Raw genomic sequence first — 21,299 nt, 5'->3', positions numbered from 1 at the left:
GCAGTTAATGTTTCTAGTACCAAATCGAATAGTAGGGGTGATAATGGACATCCTTGTTTCACCTCTGATCTTATTGGGAATGCATCTAGCTTATCCCCATTACAAATAATGCTTGTTGATGGTTTTGGGTAGGTGCTATTTATAATGTTAAGGAAGGCTCCATTTATTCCTGTGCTTTCTAATATTTTTAATAGGAATGGGTGTTGTATTTTGTCAAGGCTTTTTCTGCATCTACTGATATGATAATATGGTTTCTGCTAGTTTTGTTGTTGATATGGTCAATTATGCTAATAGTTTTCCTAATATTGAACCAGCCTTGCATTCCTGGAATAAATCCTACCTGGTCATAGTCTATTATTCTCATTATAAGTTGCTGCAATCCTTTTGCTAATATTTTATTTAAAATTTTTGCATCAATATTCATTAGGGAAATTGGTCTATAATTTTCTTTCTCTGTTTTGACTCTACCTGGTTTGGGTATTAGTACCATATTTGTGTCATAAAAAGAATTTGGTAGGACTCCTTCTTCACCTGTTGTTCTTTAAATGTTTGATAGAATTCACATGTAAAACCATCTGGCCCTGGAGATTTTTTCCTAGGGAGTTCATTGTTGGCTTGCTCAATTTCTTTTTCTGAGATGGGGTTATTTAGAAATTTTACTTCCTTTTCTGTTAACCTGGGCAATTTATGTTTTTGTAGATATTCATCCATATCTCTAAGGTTGTCAAATTTATGGGCATACAATTGGGCAAAATAATTCCTAATTATTGTTTTGATTTCCTCTTCATTAGAGGTGAACTCACCCTTTTCATTTTTGATACTGGTAATTTGATTTTCTTCTTTCTTTTTTTTAAATCAAATTGACCAAAGGTTTATCAATTTTATTGTTTTTTTCATAAAATCAGCTCTTTGTTTTATTTATTAATACAAAAGTTTTCTTGGTTTCAATTTTATTAATCTCTCCTTTGATTTTCAGTATTTCTAAGTTGGTATTTAATTGGGGATTTTCAATTTGCTGTTTTTCTAGCTCTTTCAGCTATATGCCCAGATCATGATCTCTTTTTTCCCTATTTTATTCATGTAAGCATTTAGGGATATAAAACTTCCCCTAAGAACTTCTTTTGCTGCATCCCATAAGTTTTGGTATGTTGTTTCATTATTGTCATTCTCTTGAATGAAGTTATTAATTGTTTCTCTGATTTGTTCTTTGGCCCACTCATTCTTTAGAATTAGATTATTTAGTTTCCAATTAATTTTTACTTATTTTTCCATGGTTCTTTGTTACAAATAATTCTTATTGCATCATGATCTGAAAAGTATGTTTTGACTACTTCTGCCTTTCTGCACTGGATTGTGAGGTTTTTATACCCTAGTACATGGTCAAGTTTTGAGTATGTACCATGTACCGCTGAGAAGAAAGTATATTCCTTTTTTTTAATTTGTTTATTTATTTTTAGTTTACCACACACGGTTCTACATAATTTTGAGTTCCAGATTTTTTCTCCCCTCCCTCCCCCCTCCCTCCCCAAGACAGCCTGGAATCTCATATAACTACCATGTATAACTTGGTATACCACAGCTTGTTCATCCATTCCCCAAATGATGGGCATCCCTTTGATTTCCAATTCTTGGCTACAACAAAAAGAGCCGCTATAAATATCCTTGTACATATGGGTCCTTTTCCCGCTTGTGTGATTTCTTTGGGATACAACCCTCTTTGATAAACCCAAAGAGGCCAGCATCTGGGCTAATAATTCATTATTTCACAAAAACTGTAGGGAAAATTGGAAAATGGTAGGGCAGAAACTGGGCATAGACCAATATCTTACACCATATACCAAAATAAAGTCAAAATGGGTTCATGATTTAGGAGTAAAGGCCGATACTATAAGCAATTTGGGAGAGCAAGGAATAGTCTATTTATCAGATTTATGGAAAAGAAAAGAATTCATGACCCAACAAGAGATAGAGAGCATTACAAAATGCAAAATGGATAAAATGCAACAAAAATTAGAAGGGAAGCAGAAAATGGGGAGAAAATCTTTGCAACTAGTATCTCTGATAAAGGCCTCATTTCTAAAATATACAGGGAATTGAGCCAAATATATAGGAACAGAAGCCATTCCCCAATTGAGAAAGGGTCAAAGGATATGAACAGGCAGTTTACAGAGGAAGAAATTAAAGCTATCTATAGGCATATGAAAAAATGCTCTGGATCACTACTGATTAGAGAAATGCGAATCAAAACAACTCTTAGATACCACATCTCTCCTGTCAGATTGGCTAAAATAACAAAACAGGAAAAGGATAAATGCTGGAAAAGATGTGGGGAGATTGGAACATTGTTACATTGCTGGTGGAGTTGTGAGCTGATCCAGCCATTTTGGAGAGCAATTTGGAACTATGCCCAAAGGGCTATAAAAATGTTCATACCCTTTGACCCAGCATTACCACTTCTAGGGTAGTATATTCCTTTTTATCCCCATTCAGTTTTCTCCAGAGGTCTATCATATCTGCCTTCTCTAAAATTCTGTTCACCTCCTTAACTTCTTTCTTATTTATTTTGAGGTTAGATTTATCAAGTTCAGAAAGGGGGAGGTTGAGGTCTCCCAATATTTTAGTTTTGCTGTCTATTTCTTCCTGTAATTCCCTTAACCTCTCCTCTAAGAATTTGCATGCCATACCACTTGGTGCATAAATGTTAAACAATGATATTGCTTCGTTGCTTATGGTGCATTTTAGCAGGATGCAGTGTCCTTTCTTATCTCTTTTAATTAAATCTCTCTTTACTTTTGCTTTGTCTGAGATTAGGATTGCTACACCTGCTTTTTTTACTTTAGCTGAGGCGCAATATATTTTACTCCAGCCTTTTACCTTTACCCTGTGTGTATCCCCCTGTTTCAAACAGCATATTGTAGGATTATGGTTTTTAATCCATTCTGGTATCTACTTCCGTTTTATGGGAGAGTTCATTCCATTCACGTTCACAGTTATGATTTCTATGTCTTTTTCCCCATCCTATTTCCCCCTGTTTATGCTTTTATTTCTCCCTTTCCCCTTCCCCTCCTCAACAAAGTTTTGCTTTTGACCACTGCCCACTTTATTCCCCCCCTTATCTTACCATTTCCCACTTGCTACTTCTCCCCTCCCTTCTGATCACCCCCTCCCTTTTCTCCCCCCTTTCCCCTCCTACTTCCTGTAGGACAATTTAGACTTCTATACTTATCAGCGTGTGTTATTTCCTTCTTGAACCAGATCAGATGACAGTAAAGCTCAAATACTGCTCTTCTCCCTACCTTCTTTCCCTCTACTATAATATGTTTTAATGTGCCTCTTCATTTGGCGTAATTTACCCTTTTCTACTACCTCCTTACTTCTTCTCTCATAGCCCTCCATTTACATCTCTTACTTATGGTTTTTTATCCTTATATCAGTTATTTTATATAGGCATTCACAATCTATGTGTATCCCTTTCAATTGTCGTAATAGCTGTACTAGTCTCAAGATTGACATATATATGTATATATATAAAACATACAAAAGATGATACAATCCTATATAAAGATGCAAATTATTTGCCCTTATTGATCAATAAGGTTTGTGGGGGGTTTTCCCCCTGTTTACCTTTTCATGTCTCTCTTGAGTTTTGTATTTGGAGATCAAATTTTCCATTGAGTATGGAATTCCCTTATTTCATTGAGTATCCATCTCCTTGCCTGAAAAATTATGTTTAGTTTTGCTGGGTAGTTGATTCTTGGTTGAAGTCCCAGCTCCTTTGCCCTTTGGAATATCATATTCCAATTTCTCCTGTCTTTTAATGTAGAAGCTGAGAGATCTTGCATGATCCTGACTGTAGTTCCACGATATTTGAATTGTTTCTTTTTGGCTGCTTGCAGTATTTTCCCCTTGACTTTGTAATTCTGAAATTTGGCTATAATATTTCTTGGTGTTTTCAGTTTGGGATCTCTTTCAGGGGGTTATCAGTGAATTCTTTCAATGACTATTTTGCCCTTTGGTTCTAGGACCTCTGGGCAGTTGTCTTTGATAATTTCTTCGAAGATACTGTGAAGGCTCTTTTTTTCATTGTGGATTTCTGGTAGACCAATAACTCCTAAATTGTCTCTCCTGGATCTATTTTCCAGGTCAGTTGTTTTCCCAATCAGATTTTTCACATTTTTTTTTCTATTTTCTCATTCTTTACATTTTGTTTTGCTTCTTCTTGGTGCCTCCTAGATTCATTAGCTTCCACTTGCTCAACTCTAATTTTTAATGAGTTAGTATTTTCATTTTGTTTTGAATCTCCTTTTCCAATTGGTTGATTTTACCTCTCAGGGTGTCATTTTCTCTCTTCAGATTCTGAATCTCCGTAGCCATTTCACTAATCTTATTCTTTAGGGACTTTATTTCATCAGAGGATTTTTTTCCATATTTTCTTTTAGCTCCCTAATTTGGTTTTTAAAATCCTCCTTTAGCTCTTCTAGCAGTGCTTTTTGGGCTAGATACCAGTTCACATTACCTTTTGAGGTATCAGATGTATCTATAGTGTCATTGTTGTTCTCTTCCAAATTGGTATTTTGATCATGCCTCTCTCCATAAAAAGACTCAATGATCCTTGTTTTTTTTGTATTCTTCTTCATGTTGGTTAGCCTTTTCCTGGCCTTTGGGGCTTAGGGCTCTCTGTCCCAGCTTTCTTATTCTGGGGATTGTGAGTCTCGTTGTTGTCTTTGTGAATTATAGCCTTTAGTTTCCTGAGGTGTAGGGAAGGGGTCTGGCTCCCTGATGTCTCTTTCCCTAGGGATGCTCTCCAGCACTGTTGCTCTTCAGCAATGGTCTCAGCTCTTTGTTTCTTTCCTGGGGGAGCAAGAGTAAATCTGGGCTCCTGGTGTTGACCTCTGCTGGTTCTGCCCTTCTGGGACTCAGGAACTCCCACTACTTGGCCACTGAAGCCCCACCTCTTTCTCCTCTGTTCCAGCATTCTTTTTTGTTCCCAAGGGATTCTCTGGGTGAGGGGGGGGAGGGATTAGAGCCATTTACCTGGCCGTTATTTCTCCCGGAAGCTCAAGAATCCACGTTTCATACCCTTGGGCTGCAAGCCTCAGGAGCCAACATTGCCCGGCCAGTGGCATTGCGCTGCCTCTCCTTGCTTCCACAGACTGCCATCCCGTGCTGGGAGGCCTCGGATCTCCACCAGTTTTGGGGGCACAGCTTCTCCCAGCCTGTCTCCCACGTAGGTTTCCCGGCCAGCCACTTCTGCTTTGGTCTGGAGCAGCTCCGCTGCCGAGCACTCTCCAAGCCTACAAATTTGTTCCTTTGGCCTTTAAGACTCTCCCAGCCTGGAAATTTGCCCCACTCATACTGCTTTTGGTTTCTAACTCTCTCAAATCTGTGCTCAAATTTACTTTTTTATAGGAATCTGACAGACCTTGTGAGAGAGCTCTGGTAAGACGCTGTTTTCATGCGGCCATCTTGGCTCTGCCCCAGCTAAAGTTCTTTTTTCACTAAATTTATTGCTTATAGATGATGGTTAAGGGAAAACTACCTATATTCTTATATAATCCTATGGTAGAATGGAGACCTTTGGAAAGTTAGGCATTAGGGGAAGTTTGTTTTGGGAGGAGCCATTCTTCACTAAGTTTTTCTCTTTTCTTTTTCAATAACTACATTGAAAGTCTACCAGTCACTTTGAGCTATCCCCATGGATTTCATACTTGATTTCCAAAGAAACTATGGGTTTCCAACATCAGGCACCCTTCTCCGCATACCATTCCTTTGATATGTGTTGAGTGTCTACTAAAACATAAACTTCTTAAAGTCAGGGACTGTTTTACTTTTATTCTTGTAGAAGTGTTTGAAGCAAATCAAAGAGCAGAAGATTGGAGTTCTCCAAATCTCTACAACTCTGTCCCACTCATACGGGCCAGGGCATTCATCTCCACTAATAAGGAGAGAGTCCCATACTAGTGGGCTTTGGGAGAAGAGTTAAATAAAAACACTGAACATATATAAACAACATAAACAATAACATTAAATAATAAACAATATATGAATAACAATTTGATAAAATAACATATATAAATAACAAATGATAAAAGCATATATCAATACATTTTTTAAAAAAAGATTTTAATGAAATACAACTCTCATTCATATTTTAAAGTCACATTTAGTTTATTACTTGGGCTTTCTGCCACAGCTGGGAAGGGGCAAGACCTTCTCTTCCTCACAAGATCTCTGGACCCCAGCAGCTGGAGTATCTATTGGAGTCAGTGTTCAGACAGGCTGGTCAGAAATTTTCTGTGAAAGCTACCCTGAAGAAGACCAAGATCTGACCAAAAGATAGAGGTGGGGCCTCTCAGTACATTGGTAAAAATTAAGGATTTCAAATGGGAAACACAGGGAAATAGGCCTCAAAAGGCAACAAATAGGGTAGCGCAGAACATGCCTGGGACCCAGTCACTCTGAATCTATCTAGGTTTCAGTTTGATAGAACAGAAAGAATACTAGACCTAGCATCAGAAGACCTGAGTTCACATTTCAGCTCTGATGTTTACAAGCTGTGTTTAAGTCATTTCTCAGTTTCTTCATCCATATAGGAACATGGACTGAACCTGTGATTTCATTGATTAAAGACAACTGTATCCTTGGTGAATATTATTTCCATGCTATTTTTAAGTAATATTTTTTTGTTTAATGATGGTCTATGAATGTCACATTAAGTTCCAGTCCCAAGCCTAAACTTCTAGATTGTCCTGAGTGAGGCATGGCCCAGAAAAATTATCTCTCTCTGTCTCTCATTTTTAATCTTTCCTAATCTGATACATATGTCAGACACAGACACACAAACACATACACACAGACACATGCATATATATGTATATGTATACATTTCTTACATGTATATATACTTTTCTTACTATATCTTTTTTGCATTTTAAAATTAATTTTATTTTGTTAAATATTTCCAAATTACATATAATTTTTTATAATTATTTTTAAAAATTGAGTTATAAATTCTCTTTTTTCACTCCCTCCTCTCATTCCTCCTTGAGAAGGCAAGCAATTTGATATCAATTATACCTGTGGAGTCAGGCAAAACACATTTCCCCATTAGCCATGTTGCAAAAGAAAACACAAAAGAAAATAGTAAAAATAAAGAAAGTTAAAAAAAAAAGTTTGCTTCAATCTGCATTCAGAGATCCTCAGTTCTCTTTGCATGTGTATAGAATTTTTCATCATGGGTCCTTTGGAATTGTCTTGGATCATTGTCTTGATCAGAGTAGCAGCCTTTCTTAGTTGATCATTCTTACAATATTGCTGGTACTGTGCATAATGTTCTCCTGTTTCTGCTCACTTCACTTTTCATGAGTTCCTAAAAGTCTTCTCAAGTTTTTCAGAAAGCATCCTGCTTATCATACCTTATAGCACAATAGTATTCTATCACAATCATATACCACAACTTGTTCAGTCATTCCCCAATTGAGCCATCACCTCAGTTTCCAATTCTTTGCCATCACAAAAAGAGTTGTTATAAATAGTTTTGTACAAATAGATACTTCCCCTTTTCTTTAATCTCTTTGGGCTACAGAACTCATAGTGTTATTGCTGGGTAAAAGTGTATGCATGGTTTAATAGCCTTTTGGTGTATTTTTAAATCATTCTTCAGAATGGTTGGACTAGTTCATAACTCCATCAATAGTGCACTTAGTATCCAAATTTTTCCATATCCCCTACAATGTTTGTTGTTTTCCTTTTCTGTCATGTTAGGCAATCTGATAGGTGTGAGGTGGTATCTCAGAGTGGTTTAATTTTCATTTCTCTAATCAGTAGTGGTTTAGAGCATTTGCCAATGTGACTATCAATAGCTTTATGATTTCTCCTTCTGAAAACTGTCTGTTAATATCTGTTGACCATTTATCAAGTGGAGAATGGCTCTTATTTTTATACATCTGACTCAGTTACCTATATTTGAGAAATGGGGCTGTTATCAAAGAAACTTCCTATAAAATCCACTCCCCTCCCCCCCAGTTTCCTATTTTCCTTCTATTTTGGCTGCATCAGTTTTGTTTGTGCAAAAGCTTTTTAATTTTATATAATCCGCATTATCTATTTTACTTCCCATAATCCCCTCTGTCTCTTCTTTGGTGATAAACTCTTCTTTTATCCGTAGATATGATTGATACATTTTTCAATGCTGTCCTAATTTGCTTCACCTTTTATATCAAAATAATGTATTCACTTTACCTTCCCTTGGTATATGGTGTAAAATGTTGTTTGATGCCTGTTTTCTGCCAAACTGCTTTCCAGCTTCCCCAGCACTTTTTTTCTCAAATGGTGAGTTTATAGCTTTTGTTCATACTCCAAAAATTTGAATTTTTTGATCAAACAGTAGGTGGCACAAAGGGTAAAGTGCCATTTCTGGAGTCAGGAAGACTCATCTTCATGAGTTCAAATCTAGCCACAGAAAAATACATTAGCTGTTTGACCCTGGTCAAGTTACTTAGCCATAGTTGCTTCAGTTTCCTCTTCTAGAAAAGTGAGCTGGAGATGAAAATGGCAAACTCTTCTAGTATCTTTGCCAAGAAAACCCCAAATATGGGATTACAAAGAGTTGGAAACAATTGAAACAACTGAACAATGACAACAGATTACTATGGTAATGACTATTTTGTATTGCATATTCAATCTCTTCCACTGATCCACTACTCTATTTCTTAGCCAGTATGAGATTGTTTTTATGATTAAGACTTCCTAATAGAAATCTGATACTGCTAGCCTTCCTACCTTCAGATTTCCCCTCCATTGATTCCTATCACATTCTTGACTTTTTGTTTTTTCAAATGAATTTTGTTATTATTTTTTTCCTAGTGCTATAAAATAATTTTGTTAGTTTGACTGATATGGTACTGAATAAGTAAATTGACTTAGATAGAATTATTATATTTATTATGTTGACTTGGCCTACCCAAGAGCAGTTATTATTGCTCAGTTCTTTAGATCTGTCTTTATTTGTGTGAAAAGTATTTTGTAATTGTGTTCATGTGATCCCTGGGTTTGTGTTGGCAGGTAAACATATTATTTCATATTATATGCAGTTGTTTTGAATAGAATTTCTCTGTCTATCTTTTTCTGATGGGTTTTGTTAGTAAAATGTAGAAATGCTGATGATTTGCATGGGTTTATTTTGTATCCTGCAACTTTGCTGAAGTTGATAATTATTACAAGTATATTTTTCCTTGATTCTCTAGGATTCTCTCAGTATGCCATCATATCATCTGCAAAGAGTGATAATTTTGTTTCCTCATGGTCTACTTTTATTTCTTTAATTTGTTTTTTTGTGTTATTTCCATAGCTAGAATTTCTAATATAATTTTGATTAGCAAAGGCAATGATGATATCCTCGCTTCACTCCTGATCTTATTGGGAAGGCTTCAAATTTATCCCCATCACAGATAATGCTTGTTCTTGATTTTATATAGATACTAATCATCGTTTTAAGAAAGCCTCCATTGATTCCTGTATTTTATAGTGTGTTTAATAGGAATGTTTATTATATTTTGTCAAAGGTTTTTTTTTCTGAAGCAATTGATTTAACCACATAATTTTATTATTGTTGTTGTTGTTGATAGTTAGATGGTCAATTATGATGATAGTTTTCCTAATATTGAACCACCCCTGCACTTATCATATAAATCCCTCCTGATCGTAGTCTATGATCTTTGTGAGATGTTTCTGTAATCTCTTTGTTAGTATTTTATTTAAAATTTTTGCATCAACATTCATTAAGGAAATTGGTTTATGGGTTTCTTTCTTTGTTTTTGCTATCTCTGGTTTAGATATCAAAGTCTTATTTGTGTCAAAAAAGATGCAAATAAGTGGACACTGCTGAGTTTTCCAAATTGGATAGCAAATTGAGCACAGCACTTTAACAGTATCAACTTTTAGAATTTTAAATAGAGCTACTAGAATGCCGTCCCTCCACAGCCTTATTGTTAGCTTCCTAAGGCCCACTTGACTTCAGTCTTTTTTTTTTTCTCATTCTTTTTCTCTCCTTTATGATATATGCGGTTAGAGATATACAATTTCACCTAAGTGCTACTCTTTCTATGTAGAATCTCTCTACTAATAATAGTTTTTGGAAGATACATGTAACATCTTCCCATATAGAAAGGTAAACAGTTTAACCCCATTGAGTCACTTATGATTTCTTTTTCATGTTTACCTTTTTATGCCTCCCTTGAGTCTTGTATTTGAAAATCTAATTTTCTATTCAGCTCTGGTCTTTTCATCAGGAATGCGTGAAGTCTTCTATTTCATTAAATACCCATTTTCTCCCAGAAAGATTATACTCAGTTTTTCTGGGTAGGTTATTCTTAGTTGTAATCCCAGCTACTTTGTCTTCCAGAATATTAGAATATATGGAATTTTATATCTGTCATAATTAGATTTCAATTTAATTGATTCATACCTTTGTTGTAGCCACTAGAGATCTTAATGGAACTAGACTTTGTTGTACACTGTGTTAGCTATGTGTTTAATTGTTGAATGAATGTGTCAGCTATAATCTGATAAGTATATTATCTATTCCTTTCTCAAACTCATTGATAAAAAATGTTGAACAACATAGGACTAAAGGAGAAATCCCTGAGGTACTGAACCAGAAACCTCCTTTAAGCCAATCAGGAAGTAAAAGATCTTTCCTACCCATTGAATAGGCTTCAGGTGGGGCCAACAAAGGGAGATCTGATTAGAGACAGGCCCACACCCTCTCACTAATTAGATGTGAGGCCCCAGGGTAGTTAACAAACTAGTTTGCTAGTTTGAGAGAGGTGTGAAGCCCTCAAGGCCTTAAAGGGAGTTGCTAAGACCACAGCCAATGGTATGTGCCTGAGTTCTAGTCAATCAGATGATATCTAGGACTCTATAAAAAGAGAGATCAGAACAAAGAAACAGCAGAAACTGAGGACAAAAGACTGAGAGTAGAACTGGACACAAGGGAGCCCAGAAGCAGCAGAGCAGAGAGCAGCAGGATTCAGAAGCCAAGGGCCAGCTTCCAGAGTGTGCAGAGCAGAAAGTGCTGAACACAAAAGGGAGTTGCAGAACTCAGAGTCAGTGGAGCTACAGGAGAGAGTGCTGAGCAGGGAGTTAGGATTCTTGAGTGATCTCCTGTACGAGGGCCCTAGCTTGGAGGGGAAGCACAAGTATGGCTTGATTTCCTGCTGTGATATTTTGTTATAATCTCCTTGTTACTATAGTGAGGTGGGCTTATTGGTTTTGGAATATTATTGCCACAATATCAAATTGGGGACATTGGTCCTTGAATCTGATCCTTTGGAGTCAAAATAAATGTTATACTTCCTCTGCCTTCTACCTAGAGAATTCCTTATACTTTGTGATCCCAAACCATTCAGGCTTGCCCACAGTACTCTCAGAGGTCATGAATTTTCCCTTACTGATATACCTCCCTCCAAGTTCACATTTGTGAATCAAGCATACATGTTACACTATGCAGCTTTCCTCTCCTCTATGAGGGTGTGATCACAAAATCTTCAGATTAATCTTCTTTTTTATTTAGGTGAATTGTCACTTATAAAAATATTATTCCTGTTTCTATACCTGCTAATCTTCATGATTCTTCTCTAAGCTTTCTGGATTTCCTCAAATACATACATATGAACCCAGGGGAATTTTGATGTATAAGAAGTTGCTCCCCTGGAAGAACTAAAATGGGACCTCTTTTTCTTGAATATCTAGATGTTTGCCTAATGTCCTTTGCTACATAGTACCAGGGTAGCAACAATACCTGTTTTGTGAAGTCCTTAAAAGGGGCAGAAGGGTCTTTGGAATTTTTTGCAGCTTGAAGTATAAAAGGCCTAGCACAGAGGAAGTGGATGTTAGAGGTTGTATCAGAGCTCCTGCTTCTATGCAGTTAATGTCTTCCTGACCTAGTATAGCTGGTTGCTGTCTTGACTGGGGAGGCAAAGAAAAGTAGGACTTTATCTGAATCAGTATCCCTTTTAACCTTAGAACTTGTATTTTTTTAATATCTCATTATCAGTAAGGTTGTTTTAATTTTAAAGTGTATATGAGTGTGTTGTGTTTCATTTTACCCATGCAGGTTATTTGTGTCGGCATGAGTCTGTTTAGATATGGTTTAAAGGGAGGCAAGAATAGACTGATTCTATCCAGGAGCAGAAGCAGGAGGTTGGGGCCAGAGACTGGACACACCATTTTTCTCAGAGAAAAGAGGTACCAGGATAGAAGTATATCTATCTATTTCCTTAAAAAGTCCAGGGGAAATAATTTTTAAGCTTAAGCTGTGCTCTTGATTATAATACCTTATTGGGGAAGGAGTTCCCTAAGCTGTATATCTAAGATGACTCCCTTCTCCCCAAACACCAGTTCCACAATGAACACATGTAGAGAATAAACCCACTTATCCAAGTTGTTGGCAAAATAGAAATAAGAGAAAGTACACATATGAGAATATGTACCGGACAATATACAAAGGGAAATGAATTTTCCCATTGAGGCTAAAATTATTTTAGCTCAACCAAGAGAATGCCACATCTCATACAAAGGGAAATTCCCTAAAGTTTCTAGCATAGCAAATTGATATTGGGGATAAGATTGAGGTTGCCAGCTTCTCCCCATGGTCTTTCTCTCCCATCAGATACCCAAAGAGTGTCTGGAACTGTGCATCTTCTCTCTTGAAGTCAGAAGCTGTAACACCAGTATCTCTCTTCTTTCAAACTTTCTTCAACTCTGCCTCTCACACAGATGTGGAGCATTAGTGATTAATCTCCACTAATGAAGATAATCTTATGCAAATAGCCTTTCAGTCATGGGTTACATTCTTGTATTTTATAGTCTACAACTATCTTGGTATACTCTTATCTGTGAGCCTGAAACAGACTGGCCTGGATTAAGCCTAGACCAGAATATTTGTTGTAGCCTTCAAGGGTTATTGTAAAATACCTTATGATAGCATTCACTTTTTTTTTTCAAATGGGAGAATGGTGCTGTGAAGAAAGGGTTCTCTGGTGATTTAATAGGTAGACATGTGATCCTAGCATTCTTAGGCTAAAAAATTATTTGGTAGTAAATGGGAGCCCTCTCAACAAAATAGGCAGAAATCTTCTGTCTATTCTGTATGATTAGCAAAACAGATGCTTGTGGAGCTTGAAAAGGAAATCTAAAATATTCTTTCAGGCTTAACCTTGGAAAAGCTGAATTGTCAGTATAAGAAGAGTAAAGACGAGTCATCCTTTTGTACTAAGCATATGGTAAAGAGAGACTGGATTATCCTTTTACTGTCCCCAGAATATTACTTCCTTTAAGGGAAAGTCAGAGGATAGACTGAATTTCACGATCAGGGTTGCAGGAGAAGTTTAAAGATAATGGATAGGGATTAGATCTGTTATTTCACTGATACAGGGAACTCCTAAGTGAGGAAACTTCCGGTAGAGGCAGCTAGGTAGTGCTGTGAATACAGCAAAGGACTTGGAGTAAGGAAGACATGAGGTCAAATTCTGTCTCCGACACTTATGACCTCTGTGATGCTGGACAGACATTTAATCTCAGTGTTTCAGTTTCTCTATCTGTAAAATGGGAACAATAATGGCACCTACCCTCCGAGAATTGTTATAAAGATTAAACAAGATAACGTTTATAACGACATTTGGAAACCATGAAGTACTATATAAATACTATTTATTATTACCAATGCAGGTCAGCACCTTCTCTGCATCTTATAACCTTAGAGACTTGCTTGAAGTACCCTTAGAGATTAAATGAACTCCCAAAGGTCGCATCACCTTTCAAAGGTAAAACCTGAACTCAGGGCTTACTAGCTTCAATGCCAGCTCTCTAAACATTATGACAAGATAGCTCTGTAATGAAATGCTAGAACAATGGCTAATGAGGATGTGACATAAGGTGTGCATGGGGGAGGGGCAGAACTCAGAGAGGTCAATTTTAGAATTCCGTGGGCTATGAGGCTTTACAGAGGATTTGCTCTTATAAAGTCATCTGAATCAATCAGAGACATCAGATAGAGAATATTCTTTGTCCCTTTTCAGGTAGAAAAAGGGAGAGTTATTTATACTGGGTCTCACAAAGATAAATTACTTTTTACATCAATTTCTCCAACTGAGGATATATGAAAAGGGGCACTATTTTTAAAAGAAATGGGTTCAATGGACTAGATTCATATTACTTTCCTATTGCCCACCCATACCCCCAAACACTTTTCTTATAATCAACTTATTTTGGTGAAGTTGTTGACCTTACCTTTTGGTTAGAGTCCCACCTCAGTAGTGTAAGACTTTAGTTCTAGATATTTTTCCACCAGACCACAATTCATCCCTGATAAGAATAATTCATAAAATTTGAGCAGGAAATTGGGAGAGCCACAGTGGCTGTCTGGACAAATAAAACTATTGAAAGGAATAGGGATTTTGGAGGTTATCTGAAGAGGCATGGTGCTAGATGGATAGAGGGTTATAATAGGCTTTCCTGTAAGGAGCTTTGGCTATAACTTTTGAACCACAGGGTAGATTAGAAAATTATTGAAGGTGATAGAGATATTAGTAAAGTTGCATTAAAACATCTGGGACCAGGGAAATAAGGAAACTTCTGCGCTACCAAAATTTAAATTAAATTAAATCCTCTACCCCACATGGTTATTTTTCTACTTCACTTGGTTGTTTGGAGCCACCTAAATCTTTGTATATAGCTTTGAGGGATTAATGGAATTAGTCCCTTTAGGATTAGGCCTGAAGTTTCCCTGAGTCTTGGGCTATTCTAACTTCAGGACCACAGGGGAAGTAGTGAGCATATGCATGAGTTACTATAGCTTGGAAAGGGAAGGAGCTGAATATATAAAGTACTGATCAATACTGGCTGGGAGGTTTCTATTATATCAGGGTATCCTCAGTGGTTTTGTTAGATATCACAGTTTCTATGAAGGGTTTAGGAATTAAAATCATTGAAGAAAGGAACAACTTTATCAGGTAGAGCTGGACAGAAGACTCCTCATTGGCTCTTAGTGATGGTGGCTGATCAGAGGTTGTGTATACAGGACATGAATATGAACTCTGGGAAGTCATTACTTGTAGAGGTGCTTATCAAAGCTTCTATGCAGGTTATTATGAGTAGAGTTAAATAGTGGCCCTTAGCATTGCCCAAAACACCTCTCATAGTTAATATTAAGCAGTACCAGGTCCTGGTAGATGTCAGGATCAATGATTTTTCCTCCTTAGTAATGGAGATGAAAGAGGCTAGAGTACTTTGTTTTATAGTTATTTAAGAAAGATCTTAATATCAACTATAATTATGATGATGTGGTTACTGATATAGAGCCAGACATGCTGGAGAATGAAGTCAAGTGGGCCTTAGGAAGCATTGCTAGCAATAAGACTAGTAGAGGGATGGCATTCCAGCTGAGCTATTTAAAATCCTAAAAGTTGATGCTGTTAAAGTGCTGCACTCAATTTTCCAGCCAATTTGGAAAACTCAACAGCAGGCACCAGATTAGAAAAGATCAGTTTATGTTCTAATCCTAAAGAAGGGTAATGCCATGACATACTAAAATTACCAACAATTGTGCTCATTTTACACACCCATTAAGTCATGGTTAAGATATTGCAAGCTAGGTTTCAGCAGTATGTGAACCTAGAATTACCAGAAGAGCAGACAGTTTTCAAAGAGGCAGATGAACTAGAGACCAAATTGCCAACATTTACTGGATTGTGGAGAAAGCAAAGGAGTTCTAGAAAAAAAAAAAACCTAACACAAAAGAAAACATCTACTTTTGCTTTATTAACAACACTAAATCCTTTGAATGTGTTGATCACAACAAAATATGTCAAGTCATCAAAGAGGTGGGAGTACCAGATCATATTACTTGTCTCCTGAGGAACCTGTATGTAGGCCAAGAAGCAAATGTTAGAACTGAATATGGAACAACTGATTGGTTTTAGATTGGAAAAGGAATGTGGCAAGGCTGTATATTGTCACCTTATTTGTTTAACTTATATGCAGAGTATATCATGAGAAATGTCAGGCTGGATGAATCAAAAGCCAGAATTAAGGTTGCCGGGAAAAATAACAACAATCTCAGATGTGCAAATATACTACTCTTGATAAGGGTTAAAGAGGAAAGTGGAAAAACTGGCTTGGAGCTTAACATTAAAAAAACACACTAAGATTTTGAAAACTGATCCTTGGCAAATAGAAGGTGAAGAAATAGAAACAGCATCAGATTTTGTATTCCTGGGCTCAAAGGTCATGGCAGGCAACAACTGCATCCATGAAACTAAATGATGCTTACCTCTTGGAAGGAAAAATATGGCAAATCTGGACAGCATGCTAAAGAGCAGAGATATCTCCTTGCTGATGAAGGGCCATATCAAATCTACTACTTTCCCAGTAGTAATGTAGTCTGTGAGAGCTGGAATATAAGGAAAGCTGAGCACCAAAGAATTGATGTTTTCAAATTTTGGTCCTGTAGAAAACTTTTGAGAGACCCTTGGACAGCAAGGAGGTCAAACCATCAATACTTAAAGAAATTAATTCAGGCTATTCACTGGAAGGTCAAATATTGAAGATGAAGGTTAAATATTTTGGAAATGTGAGAAGACAGAACTCATTAGAAGGACCCTGAAGTTGGGAAAGATTGAAGGCAAAATAAAAAGAGGCTGTCAGAGGTTGAGATGGATATATAGTGTAGCCATAATGGCCTTTGTTTTCTTTGAATGACTCAGCTTACCTCATTGAGCCTCTGGACACTGTGGCTTGCTCTTCCGGGGCAGGAAGCCCAAAGAGCATTCCAGGAAGCAGACAACTTCCTGTGTGATGAGTCATGGGGCTGGCTGAGGGGAGGTGTTAACGGCTATGCTAGGGGAAGGGGCCAAGTCAAGAACCAATCGGCCCTGGTCGTTCAGGCGGTGCTTGATGATGTCAAAAACTCTATAAGAGGGGAGAGGACAGCTTGAAGATCCTCTTTTCCTTTTCCGGTTGGAGCCAGCGACAGTTACAACGACAGTTACAGAGGCAGTTACGACAGTTACGTCAGTTACAGCCACAGCCACAGCCACAGCTGAAGCAGGAGCTGCCAGTAGCAGAGCTAACCTACGGGAGAAAGCTGAACAAAGACTTCAGGCCATTACAGCGACAGTTACAGCGACAGTTGGAGCCAGAGGCAGTTACAGAGGCAGTTACGACAGTTACGTCAGTTACAGCCACAGCCACAGACACAGCTGAAGCAGGAGCTGCCAGTAGCAGAGCTGACCTACGGGAGAAAGCTGAACAAAGACTTCAGGCCAGTGGGTAATCTTATTACCATAGAGGGGGAAACATGATTTTGCTTTACGCAATCATGCTTCTCTGTAGCCTCCTGGTTACTCTTTCAAGGCGTACTTATTGGGCCTGGAAGCTTTTGATCAATATATCAAAATGGGGTTGCTGGTTCATGGGTTGGTTACTGTGGAGCCTAAATTTATGTTTTGATTCTTCTGCCTTCTACTTTGAGAGTTTCTTATGTCCGGCGATTCCGAACGTTTCAGACATGTTTATGATCCTCTTTGAGATTATAAACTCTGCCCTCCTAATACATATAGTGGCATGGAAGCAATTAACATGAGCTTGGACAGACTTCAAGAAGTAGTAGAGGACAGAAGAGCCTGGCATGCTATGGTCCGTGGGGTCAGGAGTAAACAACAACACAACAATAGCAACACCAACAACAACAATATTCCCTTGGACAGCTTAAGCCACCATGGCAGAAGGCCTAGATCTGATAGTGAGTGGCTTATATGAAAAATAAGAGATGAGTGATGAACTCAGAAAATTTAGGGTTTAGCCTGGTAGAAGGATACAAAGAGGAATTTTGAGGAATACAATGGCTGGGGAGAATCCAAATAATTCCAGATACTGATACTTGCTCTGCCATAGACTAAAAAGGAATCTGAGGCTTATTCTCCACCCGAGTATCTTCATGGCTTCCATTTATCAAGTCACTCACAAGTCTGTCTTTTTCAAGTGGAGCTCAGAAGAGAGTAAGTAGTCTTGAAAGATCTGAAGAACAATGTCCAAATGCCTTTCTCCTGGGTTCTTAAGATCCTTTGTTTTCATGTCCTTAGAACTTCTTTCCACAAGAACAGGTAGCATAAAGCCTTTGGAAGACACCACCATGTGGCCATACTGAAAGAGGCTTTTGTAATTAGGCTTCTGTAGCCATGAAGCCATTTACATAAGGTAATACCAATATCTTTCATCCAATATTACCCAGTATGAACTGAGTGATACAAGATGGTCCCTCTAAAATGATGGCTACGAAATAGAAGGCTTCCATTGTTAAGTTAAACAGTACATTCAAGATCATGCCTGCCTGAGACCTTAAGGTATTAGTGAGCTTAATTAATAGGTTGGGTGCTTCCTCGAGGCCTCCAGTCCTCACCTAAATTCTTTGCCTCTTCTGATAGCACAATGGACTGTCCAGGAGGACCTAACTCTTGAGGAATGTTGTTTTTCCTAGTTCACTGATGGATTAACCTATTAAGAGAAAGGTATACACAGCTAGATCTCAGAATCCATTAATCCAAAAATGCAGGATGCCTTGAGGGTTGGGAGTCTTGCCAAGTCATCCCAGTGGGTCAAGTTGTGAACTATGTGGCTGGATTGTGAGAGAACCTTGAAGGATAGAGCAGAAAAGATTTTTATTTATATTGATTCTTTGGTTGTAGCTATGTGTTGGACTTTGTGGTCTAGGACACAGATAAAATAGAATTGTACAATCAAAGTTCCCTATTTTGAGGTTATGTCTAATGTAGGAATTTTTCTGATGTCTCCTACAGTATAAAGTGGTTTAAATGGCAAATTAATACCTAGTAGAGACCTCTAGGCCTTTTGTTGCACTGAATTGGTTCATGTATGGGTTGATGCTCTCATGAGAAGAGCAAACATTGGTGATTAGATGTATCAACAAACTGAAGAGGTACCATGGTCCTCTGTTGTGCTGGTCAGTAGTGCTATTCCACTGGAAGGGAGGAGCTGGGGGAGAGTGTTCCACCTCAGAAGTTTCTTGGATCCAACTTTAAAGAGAACTTACGTGATCATGATGGATATAGTTCCTTTGCACATACTCCCAGTTAACCATATCCAGTCCTTCCTTATTCCATCCTCTAGGTGAAGTGAGGGCCTTGAGTTTCTGCTTTCTCAGAAGAATGTATAAATCTTTGGAAAATGATCCAGACCCCCTTAATTGTTAGGTTTCTTTTCCCTAAAGATGTTTCAGAGAACTCTTTCATAGAAGGGACTGGGTGACAAAGTCTTGGAACAGTTGGTAGGCGCATTTGCTTTTTAATGATATGGAAGGGTTTAATCATAGTGAATGGGAATTCACCTGGAAAAAGGAATCTTCAGCTGATTTAGTGGTAAATTTTAGTCCCTGGTTGAAGGTGAAGGGAAGTCTTCATCCAACCCCCAGAGAAGAAGGGTATAGCCCCTCAGAAAAGGTCTCTATGGAGGTCGATATTTGGTATCATCACTCTACTGAGGAGAGGGAAACATTTTTGGCTGGTGGGCTGAGACATACTAAGCTGTTGGTGGTATGAGTGAATCCTGGAATCAACTTAGGCACTGGCTTAGGTTGCATGCAAGAGAAAGAGAGGGAGGAGAAGGTGGAAAGGAAGAGGGGAATAAACATTTCTGTAGTTCCAACTATGTGCCAAGCACTATAGTAAGTGCTTTAGAAATATAACTTAATTCATCCTCATAACAACTTCCATTTTACAGTGAAGGAAACTGAGGCAAAGAGAAGTTAAATGACTTGCCTAGGGCCAAAAAGCTAGTAAGTGTCTTACAGTGTGATGGTGACTGTGGAATAAAAAAGGAGTAGTGTTTTATCTGAGTTCAAAATCAAATACTTTTATCTTTTTATCAATAAAGTTGTTTTTTATTGCATTTTACAATCCACCAGCATCTCATTGTATTCTAGTTCCTGAGCCTAAATCATTGAACTAGCTTGGCTTAGTCCTATCTCAGAATCATTCTACTGACATACAAATCCAGACAAAATGAATCATTCCCAGAAAACTTTCTTTTCTAAGAGTAGTTTTAGATAGAATATGTAGATAGAAAAGTAAGCTCAAATTTAGCTCCCTTTTGTGATAAAACTTTTAGAAGAGCATGAACTTTAAACTTCAGCAAAATCCACTTTCCACTGGGTAAGATTATGGTTTATTTAAATTGACTAGATTTTCTTTAATGGAAATTCACTTTTATTATGATGGGCTTTTAAAATTGTAGGGAGCCAAGGTCAAGGGATTAAGTGTAGCAAACACAACTGTAGCAAGCTATGTTTTTCTTTTAAGGCCAATTTTAAAATGTACCACTCAACAGAGCTCTGGAAACTGGCATTTATACACACATGCACACAAACATATATGTATTTATATTTCCATATTATGCATATTTCTTTACATGTTTATATTTGTGCAAACATATAATTTTATTCATCTACATCTTTCTATCTATGTTTATGTCTTTCTCCAGATAAATACATAACAGAGTCAGCTAAATACTTTGGCCACATAATGAAAAGATGGGACTCATTGGAAAAGACCCAGATGTTGGGAAAGAGTGAAAACAAAAGGAAAAAGAGGACAATAGAAGATGAGAAGAATAGATAGTATCTTAGAAACAACAAACATGAACTAGGACAGACTCTGAGAGATACTCAAAGATAGAAGGGCCTGGTGTGCTATGATCCATGGGGTCCCAAAGAATTGGGCATGACCGAATGACTGAATAATAATAACAAGATCACATCTGGTCTCAGGAACTTACTACCTATGTGACATTCTGCAAATTACTTCTACTTGTCTCAATTTGCTCAACTGTGAAATGGGAATAATAACAGCATCTTCCTTCAAGTATGGTTGTGAGCATTAAATGTGATGATATTTATAAATCACTTAGTATAGTGCCTGGCACATAATAAGCACTGAATAAATGCTGGATTCCTTCCATCCTTAAGATCAGAGACCATAATTTGTCTTTTTTTCCCTTGGTGTCTCCAGTGCTTAGCATAGCACCATAGTCTACAATAAAAGTACTTAAAACAGGTTTGTTGACTGCCTGACTAGATCTAGAAGGGATAGGAAAAGAAACTTGACCTGTGATTCCAAAGACTCTGTATCAATGTGACTCCTCTACTTGTAGTCATAAAGGGCTGCTGGGGGTGATGAGACGTTAAATGCTTGAGAGGTTAAAAACTTGCCCAGAGTCACATAGCAGGC

This window comes from Trichosurus vulpecula, chromosome 2 (genome assembly GCF_011100635.1).
Source record: "Trichosurus vulpecula isolate mTriVul1 chromosome 2, mTriVul1.pri, whole genome shotgun sequence".
Classification (NCBI taxonomy): Eukaryota; Metazoa; Chordata; class Mammalia; order Diprotodontia; family Phalangeridae; genus Trichosurus; species Trichosurus vulpecula.
The sequence above is the reverse complement of the archived record's forward strand: the minus strand, read 5'-3'. Positions refer to the sequence as shown.